Source organism: Lathyrus oleraceus, chromosome 4 (genome assembly GCF_024323335.1).
Source record: "Lathyrus oleraceus cultivar Zhongwan6 chromosome 4, CAAS_Psat_ZW6_1.0, whole genome shotgun sequence".
Classification (NCBI taxonomy): Eukaryota; Viridiplantae; Streptophyta; class Magnoliopsida; order Fabales; family Fabaceae; genus Lathyrus; species Lathyrus oleraceus.
Window position 1 is genome coordinate 349,715,963 of NC_066582.1, and position 12,227 is coordinate 349,728,189.

The following is a 12,227-nucleotide window of genomic DNA, read 5'->3' on the forward strand; positions in this document are numbered from 1 at the left end:
GAATGTTCCTCACACGGATAGACATTGCATTCATGCGTGAGTCATAATAACTTGTCTTCTGTTTTGCGGGTGTCAGTATCTAACCTGTTTGGTTGACTCAGGAATCACTGCTCGCACGCATCGAGTCATTCCTCTGCACGTAGCTCGTCTGCACAGATACCCTACCAGACTCAACAAACCCAAACTGATGGATCTACCCAACACTGACATTCTCGAGCTGAAAGAGAAGATGAGTGAGTTGGTCAATGCCATGCAAGGGTTCGCCTTGGGACAGAAAGCAATCGCCGAGAAGGTGGAGAGGATTGAAAGCTGGCTGAGAATGGGGAAGATACAGGGAAATGCCCCGTCGTCTGGAGTAAAGAAGCCCTTGGGCAATGGTCAGCACAAGAAGGAGGGTGACACGAGTGCTGTGTATGCCCAAAGAGGACATGGTAGGGATCGTTACTACCAGCATACTACTGCGGTAACAATTCATGCTGGTGATCAATCCATACAACAGCAACAGCAGTCACTTCAACAGAGAATGCAGAGAGCTGGGTACCAAGTGAGAGGAAGGATGGCAGATCGTCAGTTTGATAAGCCACCCATGACGTATGCTCTTCTGTTGAAGAAGTTGAAGGATCTCGGGATGGTACAGTTGAGGACGTTAGCTCCGTTGAGACCAAACCAGAGGCCTGTAAGCTATGATGAGAACGTCAAGTGTGAGTTCCATTCTGGTGCTCCCGGGCATAATGTTGAGGGTTGTAAAGCTTTTAAGCACGCTATCCAAGACTTGGTGGATTCCAAAGCCATCAATTTTACACTGTTGCCGAATGTTAATGCTAATCCCATGTCGGTGCATGGTCATATGATGGTGGGTGAAATTTCTGAGGATGCAGGTCATGTCTGTGCGGTGGGTGAAGAGACTGATAGTGACTGTGAGCTTGACTCGTAGATAAAACCGTGCGTACCAGGAATGGAGATCCAGAACTGGATGGCCAAAAAGATCATCACTGTCACTCTGCGTGAAGCGTAATATTTCTGTTTTTCAATTCTGTCTGCATGAAAACCATACGTTTTTCCCGAAACGTATTGGTTCATTGTAATGGCCACCTCATGTGTTTCATTTTGCATTGTTTGCATCATCAATAAATGGATGTTTTTTGCATTAAAAACGGTGTTCCCTGTTTTTCATTTATTTTTGCAGTTTAAAAAATAAATAAAAATGGCAATGTTTGTTTTCATTTTCCTTTTAATTTGCTTCGTTCCGGTTCTAAAAGCAATGCATGAATCAACATTTATGCAGGTGCGATCATTCTTCGGATCTCATTGATAACAATCCTGTTACACCCTCATATGACTTCGACAATCCGATCTATCATGTCGAAGAAGAAGGCGAAGACGATTGTGAACTGCCGGAGGAATTAGCCAGGTTGTTGAAGCAAGAGGAGAAGGTGATTCAACCGCACGAGGAGCAAGTCGAGGTTGTCAATCTAGGTACCAAGGATGTTAGAAAGGAAGTGAAAGTCGGGGCCGCTTTGGAGGTGAATGTCAAGAGCAGAATGGTAGCCTTGTTGAAAGAGTATGTTGATATCTTCGCCTGGTCGTATCAGGATATGCCAGGGTTGGATACCGATATCGTTGTACACAAGTTGCCATTGAGAGCAGACTGTCCTCCAGTGAAGCAGAAGTTGCGCAGAACTCGACCTGAGATGGCCATGAAAATTAAAGAGGAAGTACAGAAGCAGTTGGATGCTGGTTTCCTCGCTGTCACTAATTATCCGCCTTGGGTTGCGAACATTGTGCCGGTGCCAAAGAAGGATGGAAAGGTAAGGATGTGTGTAGGTGCTTAATTGGCTGCATTATATGGTAAAACACTAGCTGGTTACTAATGTCTTGACTGATGTCATGACATGGTATGTATGTGTGACTACATTGTAGGTTAGAATATCTAACTGTACTCTGATGTCTTGACTGAAGTCATGACACACTTGAGTAGTTACTGCAGGATTAGCTAACACAGGATTTATTGAATGTCAAACTGGATGTTGTGACATTCATACCTGTCAGCAGATACTAAGGAATAGAACAGCTGGTGTTCTGTTAGAACTTAGTATTTATTTCCAGTCTGGTTATCAAGGAAAGACCAGACCTGGCATAAGGCCTACTGACTGAATGTCAAACTGGATGTTATGACATTCATCATTGACAGCAGCTACTGAACATTAGACAGAGTGGTGTTCTGCTATACTTCAGCATGTTACTTAGTCTGTTCTTCAAGAGAATAACAGAACTAACTTAAGGCCAAATGTGTAAATGTTAAATTGGACACTTTAACATTTATTAATGTAAGTTGTTACTGTAGTATGGTCATTTTGATCATGTACAGGTCAGCAAAATTGTACAGTCTGTTTTCTGGAAAAAAAACAGACTCAGCATATGGACCTTGATGTCAAACTGAATGTCGTGACATTCATTCCTGACAGCATATGCTATATTGTAGGTTGTTCAGTTTTCTGTTTCAGCTTTTTCTCAGGCTATTCTTCAGGGATTCAACAGCTGAGAGAAAATCCAGGAAATCAACAACCAAGCTACATTTAATGAACCTAACAAATAGCCTATTTGTTAGTAACCTAAATGTTGAATTTATGGGAACTCGCGTGACCTTAAATTCAGGAGAATACAGGTGCAAAAGCCCAGGTACTGCAATATAAAAGGAAGGCGTTCCTTCATTCAGTTTCAGGGATTTTGAGGCGTGAAGATTTTGTGTGTCCATCATACTTCACTGCTGTATTTTTGTGAGTCTTGTATTAGACGTATCTTGTAAGCCAAGCCATTATCAAGTAGATGATTGTTGTGGCATAGGGTGTTCATTGAGTTGTAAGTGTTGTGTCGCTCAAAGCTTTTAAGCGTGAGTGTTGTGTATCTTGATTAAAGCTGTGAAGCACAATCAAGAGTTGTTTGAAGTGTGACTTCAAATTGTCTTTAATATTGATTAAAGGTAGTAATCACTGAGGTGATTGAGGGGGAGTGAGTAGGAACTCTGATCTTAGTGTAAGATTGAAATTGCATTGGGTAGGGATTAAGTGATAGGTTGTAAACGGGTGAGTTTAGCTTTGAATTGATACTACTAATAGTGGATTTCCTCCCTGGCTTGGTAGCCCCCAGATGTAGGTCATGTTGGACTGAACTAGGTAAACAATTACTTGTGTTATTTACTGCACTTACGTTTAAGTTCTGCATAATTCCTGTCTGTGCAGAATTGGATGTCATAACAACCCGTGTGACATCTAAAGTCTGATAACTAGAATTTCAATGTGTGTGGACTACCGGGATCTAAATAGAGCTAGTCCGAAGGACGATTTCCCATTACCTCACATCGATGTGTTGGTAGATAATACAGTTTTGGCTTGTTTGTCAAGGTTGATATGATCCCTCTTGACTAAAGCCCAACCATTTGTCTGAGCCTCTTGTTTGTATATAGTGTGTGATGCTTGATCATTTGTGATTGGTGTTTATTTGCTGTTTGAACTGACTTGCTTCCTGTGTGAGTTAGGTTCTGCTTAGAGACCTCAACCTAGGGATATCGTTTGCATGACAACTATTAGGCTCGAGTTAGTCTCCCTTTTAGTCTGTTATTTCCCTGGTCTCTGGTTAGGAGAGAGTTTCTCCCCTATTAAGGGGAACTACGTCGCCTTGATTCTCATACCAGATGAGATACGTAGATAGGAGATCGAGCAAGATCTCTCCGGGGGCCCTTTTTTCTTTTTAAACCTATTATGTTCCTTTTGACGTCTCAGCGTCTCTTCGTGTTTGTTTGCAACTATTAGGTTTGAGTTCCAGACTCCCTATTAGTTTGTTGTCTCCTTTCCCCTGTTAAGGGGAACTACGTCGCCCTGATTCTCATACCAGATGAGATACGTAGGCGGTAGATCGTGCGAGATCTCTCCGGGCAACCTTTTTCTTTTTTGTGTGTGTGTTTTGCTTGGCAGCTTTTAGGCTTGAGTTCCAGACTCCCTATTAGTTTGTTGATCTGATAACCTTTTACTTTGGTGTTTGCTGGTTAGCGTGTGCTTGTTTGGAGTCGGATGTAAGTCCATGGATTGGTGTTCTGTTTCCTTGTTTGTGTGTATGTTTGGAGTCGGATGTAAGTCCATGGATTGGCATTCTGTTTCCTTGTGTGTGTGTTTGGAGTCAGATGTAAGTCCAGGTTTGGCATTCTGTTTCCTTGTGTGTGTGTTTGGAGTCGGATGTAAGTCCAGGTTTGGCATTCTGTTTCCTTTTTGAGTGTTTCTTTTGACGTCTCAGCGTCTCCTTTTCGTGTTTTGTTTCGGCGTGCGTTAGCCGAACTACGAGAGTTCTGATTCTTCCTTGGATAGAGAAGATACGTAGGCATATGATGCGATATCCTAGCGAGCATGTTTCCCATTTCCCCGAACTACGTTGACTCTGATGTTTGTTGCTGACAAACTACGTAGGCCTAGGATGCGACATCCTGCCGAGTCCACTTCCTCCATCTTCCTTCACCTGTGTTATTATTCCAGTGTGTGTGCATTCTTTGAGTAGTTATTTAGCAACCTTATTCTATTCTTTTGAGCATGGATCCCGTCGAGTACGGCGGACGTGAGGGGTGCTAATACCTTCCCCTTGCGTAACCGACTTCCGTACCTTGTAATCTCTGGTCGTAAGACCATTCCTTTCCCCTTTCTTAGGTTAGTCCTGCGCTCCCTTTCCGTCATAGGATGAATAGCGTCAGTGGCGGCTCTGTAAACGTGTTTTTCCCGCCGATTGTTTTTCGCGATGCGACACTTAGATCTGCATCAAAGGATTCAATCGCCACAAGAGGTAATGATTTCTATCACTGATCATGCCCATTCGTAAGGATCACTAGAGGATAAAATTTTAAATTCCGCTGTGTTTTGGATCGCTATTCTCCTTCACTTACCATATTTTGTATTCTACTTAAGTGCATCGTACCTTACGATGTTCTACAATTCACTTAAGTGCATCGTGCCTTATGGTGTTCCTTATTTACTCTATCTCTCATCAATCCGTTCTTTTGTTTGTGACCCTGTAGGTTTTCGCGACATTGGCAATTATATTAAATCATGTATTTAACATAATAAATAGTGAGCGGTATCTAGCAACACATCACTGTTACCCAAGACATGAAAATGTCATATGATCTGACAAATTCTTTTGTGATAATACTTGTGTGTACAATTGCCCTTTTACCCTTATGTCTATATTGAACACAAGGCATAGACCGTGTCATCCTTGTCCAGATCAATATTGGGCCCTTAGACATTTATCCTGTTACGCGGGATGGGCAAATTCCAGCTAGGTCACTCATGTCCCTCAACATGCTTCGTGGAGTACCCATCAACTATCTTTATGGTCATCCAGTTACGGACAATGTTTGATCAGCAATAAAGCACTCAACTCTACATCTAGGGTCATAATGGTTTCAGGTCGAAGGGTGGTATACACCACTATCACCATTAGAATAACTTATGACACTTTGTATAACATTCTATGTAGTATTCTCATAACGGGTCAATCCAGTATAAATATTACTCCTAATATTCATACCTATGTTTAAGACTTGATAACTCCTTATCCATGATCCATGAGATGTGATCATCGGTCTATCTACATGATAGTCTTAATGCTTTAATGTTATCCTACTTCACAACAAAGCTCGACTACGGATACTTTAAGAATAGTGTCCTTATGTTTAATGCGATATCATGATTAAGTCACACTTGATACATTAAACGAACTAGCTATTCTAGGGACTTTATTAAACAAACATAATAAAGAAAAATCATTTTATTATCAATAAATAATTCGACACAAGTACCAAAAGTATTGGCCTCTAGGGCTTACACCAACAATCTCCCACTAGCACTAGAGCCAATCAGACATACCCTCATTACCCATAGATCTAGTATGGTCATCATGCTTCTGTTGCGCAAGAGGCTTTGTCAGCGAGTCAACAATATTATCAAGTGTAGGTACTCTACATATTTTCACATCTCCTATATCTATTATCTCTCGAATGAGGTGATAACGCCTAAGTATGTGTTTGGATCGTTGGTGAGATCTAGGCTCCTTAGCTTGTGTGATAGCATCATTGTTATCACAATAAAGATCAATGGGATCCATAATGCTTGGAACTATGCCAAGTTCACTAATGAACTTTTTGATCCAAACAACTTCCTTTGTTGCACTTGAGGCAACAATATACTCGACCTCAATTGTAGAATCAACAACGGTATCTTACTTTGAACTTTTCCAACTCACAGCACCACCATTTAAGCAGAACACATAACCAGATTGCAATCTAAAGTCATCCTTATCTGTCTAGAAGCTAGCATCGGTGTATCCAATTGCAAAAAGCTCTTCCTGACCTCCATATATCAAGAATGATTCCTTAGTCCTTCTCAAATACTTAAGGATATGGATATTCTTGACAGCTACCCAATGAGCATCACCGAGATCAGATTGGTACCTACTTGTTGCACTTAAAGCATACGAGATATCTGGTCGAGTATATAACATGGCATAGATGATAGATCCTATTGCAGATGCATATGGAATCTTATTCATGCGATCCCTTTCTTCCTTAGTTGAAGGGGATTGTGTTTTTGATAGACACATGTCATGTTGCATAGGTATGAATCCTTTCTTGGAATCATGCATATTAAAGTGTCTCAACACTTTGTCTACGTATGTACTCTGACTTAGGCCAAGTAGTTTTTATAATCTATCCCTATAGATCCGGATTCCTAATATATAGGCTGCTTCACCTAGGTCCTTCATAGAAAAGCATTTCCCGAACCAAGACTTTACTTGTTGCAGGGTACGGACATCGTTTCCAATGAGTAATATGTCATCTACATATAATACTAGGAAGACGGTCATGCTCCCACTAACCTTCTTGTAGATGCAAGGCTCATCTTCATTCTTGATGAATCCATATTGTTTTACTGTTTCATCAAAACGAAGATTCCAGCTTCTAGAAGCTTGCTTCAATCCATAGATTGATATCTGTAACTTACATATTTATTGGGCTTCTTCTGGTATGTCAAATCCTTCAGGATGTGTCATGTACACATCCTCAAGAAGATTCCCATTAAGGAAAGTAGTTTTGACATCCATCTGCCATATTTCATAATCATGATATGCAGCGATAGCAAGTAAAATCTGAACAGATTTAAGCATTACAACCGGTGAAAAGGTTTCATCATAGTCAACCCCATAAATTTGTTTATATCCTTTTGCAACCAGTCTTGCCTTATAGGTATGTATCTTACCATCCATGTTAGTCTTCCTTTTGAAAACCCATTTGCATCCTATAGGGTTAACTCCTATAGGAGGCTCTACCAAGGTCCAAACCTGGTTTGTGTACATGGAATCCATTTCAAATTTCATGGCTTCTAGCCACTTCTCAGACTCGAGACCAGTTATGGCCTTTTGGTAGGTCACAGGGTCATCTTGATCCATGAGTAATACATCACTTTGATCAGTTATGAGATATCCATATCTCTCAGGTAGGTGATGTATCCTGCTTGACCTATGTTGGTCTTGTTCTACTTGAGCAGGTTGCTCTTCCACAACTACTTGTGTTTCTTGCTCTAATTCCTCCATAGGTGTATCAATGCTTTGTGATTCTTGAATTTCTTCAAGCTCTACTTTCCTCCCACTAATTCCTTTGTAAATAAAATTCGTTTCTAGGAAGACTCTAGTTCAAGCGACAAACACTTTGCCCTCAGAAGGATTGTAGAAGTAATACCCTCTTGTTTCTTTAGGATATCCCACAAATAAGCATTTGTCAGATTTGGGCTCAAGCTTAGTTGAAATTTTTCGTCTCACATAAACTTTGCAACCCCAAATCTTCATATAAGACATACATGGTTTCTTACCACTCCATATCTCATATGGTGTTTTCTCAACCTTTTTGGATGGAACATGGTTAAGTGTGTAAGCTACTGTCAATAGTGCATGTCCCCAAAAGGAGTTTGGAAGATTGGCGTGACTCATCATGGATCAGACCATGTCTAATAAGGTTTGATTTCTTCTCTCAGATACACCGTTCCAGGGTGTTCCAGGAGGAGTAAGTTGGGATATAATCCCACACTCTTTCAGATGGTCAACAAACTCTAGGCTTAAATATTCACCACCTCGATCTGATCGAAGAGTTTTAATGTTCTTACCTAGTTGGTTTTGTACTTCATTTTTGAATTCCTTGAACTTTTCAAAGGACTCTGATTTGTGTTTCATTAAATACACATTACCATATTGTAGCGGTAAATTCATGACTATCAAGCTATGGATAAGCTTAACGTCAATAAAACCAGAGTCACCACCGTGCTTTTATTGTTTCCAAAGGAAAAGGGAAAAGTACGAACAAAATCCAAAGATAAGAAGTTTTCAAATCAAAACTAATAAAATGCCAGAGATTACAAGTAAGGGGGTTGGTTACACAGAGGGAAAGTGTTAACACCCAAAGTGTCCTAGGTACTCCTAGGGAGCCCTTTTTTATGTGTGCATATGCTTTAAGTATAAAAGATGTTTGATAAAAATGGAATGAGGGGATGAGAAAATAATTCTTTTATTATATTTTTTTGTGTTTGACAAAACCTTCGGTCTTGTGCCTACGTACCAACATAAAAATGAGGGATCAAAGCCTCGTAGTTCATGGTAAAAATTTCAAATGAGTTAGTGAGTTGATTTTAACAAAAAATTAAGAAAAGGGCACAAGAGGCCAAATCTTTGAATGGAGTTGTTAGTTCTTTTTATTTTTTGAAATTTAAGTCAATATGGTCTAAGTTTATTTACAAGTTTGATTTAAGAAAAAAAAACGTTTAAAATTCAATGGCGTAAGGCCAAAGTTTCTAATCATTAAAACATGTCTAAGTTTGAAATCACAAGCAAATAAAGTTTTTGAAAAGAGGGAGAGTGATAACACTGAAATTTACCGTATTTTCGACTCCGATTTCACATGCATTCTAGTTGTTTTATTGTTATTTTGTTGTGTTATTGCTATGTTTTCCTTTGTTTTCAGGTTTTTACTTTAATCGGAGCCCCGATCGAGAAAAGGAGCGAAAAAGAGCCAAAAACCCTAAAATTCAGCATTTTGTACTTGTGGCCTACCCCATGGTTGGCGCCATAGACCCTGCCATGACGTGTCCAAGCTCAACTTCCCTCAACTTCCACGTTCCCCACTACTTCCACTAAGGCGCCTCAGATTGGCCTTGTGGCGGGCGCCATGGCCTTGTGGCGGGCGCCACAAGAGGAAAAGTTTTCCCTCCCATTTTCAAGTTGAAGGGCATCCTTGTCATTTCCATCTTTTTACTTGCTTATAAATAGAAACTCGAAATCACTTTTACAATCATCCAAACTTAGAGCAGAGGCAAACTTAGAGCAACTTTGTTTCACTTAGGCATATATTCAGTATTATAAAGTGGTAATCGCTTCACATTGAAGTGTTATCACAATTGTGTAATCAAGTATGTGATAGAGTCTGTAATCGAGTTTGGAGCACTTTGGAAGGAAGTTAATCCTGCCGCCATTTTCATTTCCGCTTTGCAATTTACTCAACCCTCCGATTGGAGCAGGTTTTTATTACTTGTCTTTATCTTATTTATTTTCCCGCACTCGCTTTACTTTATTTATTTCTCGCACTCGCTTTAAATTATTTATTTCTCGCACTCGCTTTAAATTATTTATTTCCTCGCACTCGCTTTAAATTATTTATTTCCTCGCACTCGCTTTAAATTATTTACTTTCCGCACTCGCACTACTTTTATTTACTTTCCGCACTCGCACTACTTTTATTTACTTTAATGCACTTTTACTTTACCATGTCTAACTAAATCTATAAGGTTAGAATATAAGGATCGTAATTGAACCGATAATTCGTACAATTGTTTGTAGAAACACTTAAGGGCTATTTTAACTTTCAACTTAAGTTTTCCCACACTTCAATTCCTTTGGGTAAGATCGAAAGTCGTTCAACGTCTTTTTAAACTTAATTGTTTTTAACTATTTCAAAAACAGCGAAAGCGCTTTGTTTAGTTCATTAGGAGTTTTTAACTTAAGAAGAAAAGAGATTTTAAAACTATTTTCGGACGCGTTTATAAGTTTAGAGTCTGGTTCGTGAGAACCTCTTTTGGTTAAGAAATCCAGGTTATAATACTTTTCAAATTAGTCAAGATACTATATTTCTTAAAAATAGGTTTATTACTCTAACGCAATGCGCGCCTTTTTATAAGTGAAAATAAGAGGGTTTGATTAGGGAGTACAACTCGGTTCTGAATACGCGAAAGCGACAGTTCCCGTTAAATTAGTTCTTTTCAAAGTAGGAAACACTGTCCATAAGTAGCTCTATTAGCAAGTACTTGGATTATTAATTGATTACGTGAATTACATTTGACCCTGTCTTTATTAATTAAATTTATTTCAATACTTTACTTTTCATCGCACACTCTAAAAACACCTATTTTGATTGCCTTTGATAAACACCATAACAATAGATAATGATAGATTGACACTTGGTCTCTATGGATTCGACAATCTTTTATATTACTCTGACGCGTTCGTATACTTGCGAAACACCACATCAAGTTTTTGGCGCCGTTGCCGGGGACCAATTTCGTCAAATTTCATTTCCCTGTTGTTATATCGTTTAGACTTAGGCTATTTCTCACCGGTCAATGCGAAGAACTCGCAGCACCGGAAGTTTAAGCTTAGTATACCCTCCGGCGGAACCTGAACGTTACGCTCGCACACGTTTATTCTTTCATAGAATTAAGAGAGCTATGGCCGAAGATCAAAACCAAAGACCTCTTAAAGATTTCGCTCAACCATCTAATGATGAACCTAGTTCTAGTATAGTAAACCCAACCATCCCAGCTAATAATTTTGAACTTAAACCATCCCTGTTGCAACTAGTGCAACAGAGACAATTCGCAGGTCTCGCTACTGAGAACCCAAACCAACATTTAAAAATATTTCTTCAATTAGCAGACACTTTTAAAACCAATGGAGCTTTTCCTGAGGCAATACGTTTACGATTATTTCCTTTTTCCCTCAGAGATAAAGCCCTATCATGGTTAGATTCCCTTCCACCCAATTCCATTACGACTTGGGATAACCTTAGAAGAGTTTTTCTTGCTAGATATTTTCCCCCAAGTAAAACCGCCGTTCTCCGAAACCATATAACTAGATTTACCCAAAACCAAGGAGAATCGTTGTTCGAAGCTTGGGAGAGATATAAAGAGTTGTTACGAGCATGCCCACATCATGGTTTAGAAAATTGGCTAATCATTCAAAACTTCTATAATGGACTTCATTACAACACAAAGATGACCATCGACGCTGCCGCAAGCGGTGCTCTGATGAACAAACCTTACCCTGAAGCTAGTGCCCTCATCGAAGATATGGCTCAAAACCATCAATCATGGGGAGTCGAACGAGCGACAGTAGAGAAGAAGGAAGCCCAAGGAGGAATGCATGAACTAAGCTCTATAGACATGATGCAAGCTAAAATGGACGCATTAGCCCTTAAGGTCGAGCATATGTGCATAAACTCGAATACTGTAGCCGCAGTTTCATCAGATTGTGAGATATGTGGAACCAAAGGACACCAATTTGCAGAATGCAGTCTATTAAACGAAACCCACTATGAGCAAGTGAACTACACCCAAGGGAACCCATACTCGAATACCTATAACCCTGGATGGAGGAATCACCTGAACTTCTCCTATAAAAATAATAACCCTATCCAAAATAATGCACCTCCGAGACCTAACTATCAAGCCCCAAGATCAAATCAACCTATGCAACCTGTGCCACCAAAGCCGAGCCTTGAGAAAATTATGGAAAATTTTATCACCGCTCAAACCCAACAAAACAAGGAGTTCATGAATCAAAACATTCATGTTAACGAATTTATTACTCAGTTAGGAACCAAGGTTGACCAAATAGTTACTCATACCAAGATGCTTGAAACCCAGATCTCTCAGGTAGCTTTAAACCAAGCCCCTCAGACTACACCTGGAGGATAATTCCCTGGACAACCTCAACAAAATCCGAGAGGACAAGCCAATGCCATTACCCTACGAAGTGGGAACGCTTATGATGAGCCACCAAACCCTAGATTGAGTGAATCCGAAACTTCTAAGGAATGTACCAAGCCCCCGGACGAAGTAAAGGAACCAGAGGAATCTGAAAACCAGGAA

The 12,227-nt window shown here is 39.9% G+C and overlaps 1 non-coding gene across 1 annotated transcript; it reads right to left on the minus strand.

Moving 5' to 3' along the window:
- Positions 1 to 11,189: 11,189 nt before the first annotated feature.
- LOC127077578 (small nucleolar RNA R71) lies at positions 11,190 to 11,296 on the minus strand. Its single transcript, XR_007787373.1, has one exon. It is a non-coding gene; the product is annotated as a small nucleolar RNA R71 (small nucleolar RNA).
- Between the last annotated feature and the right edge of the window lie 931 nt (positions 11,297 to 12,227).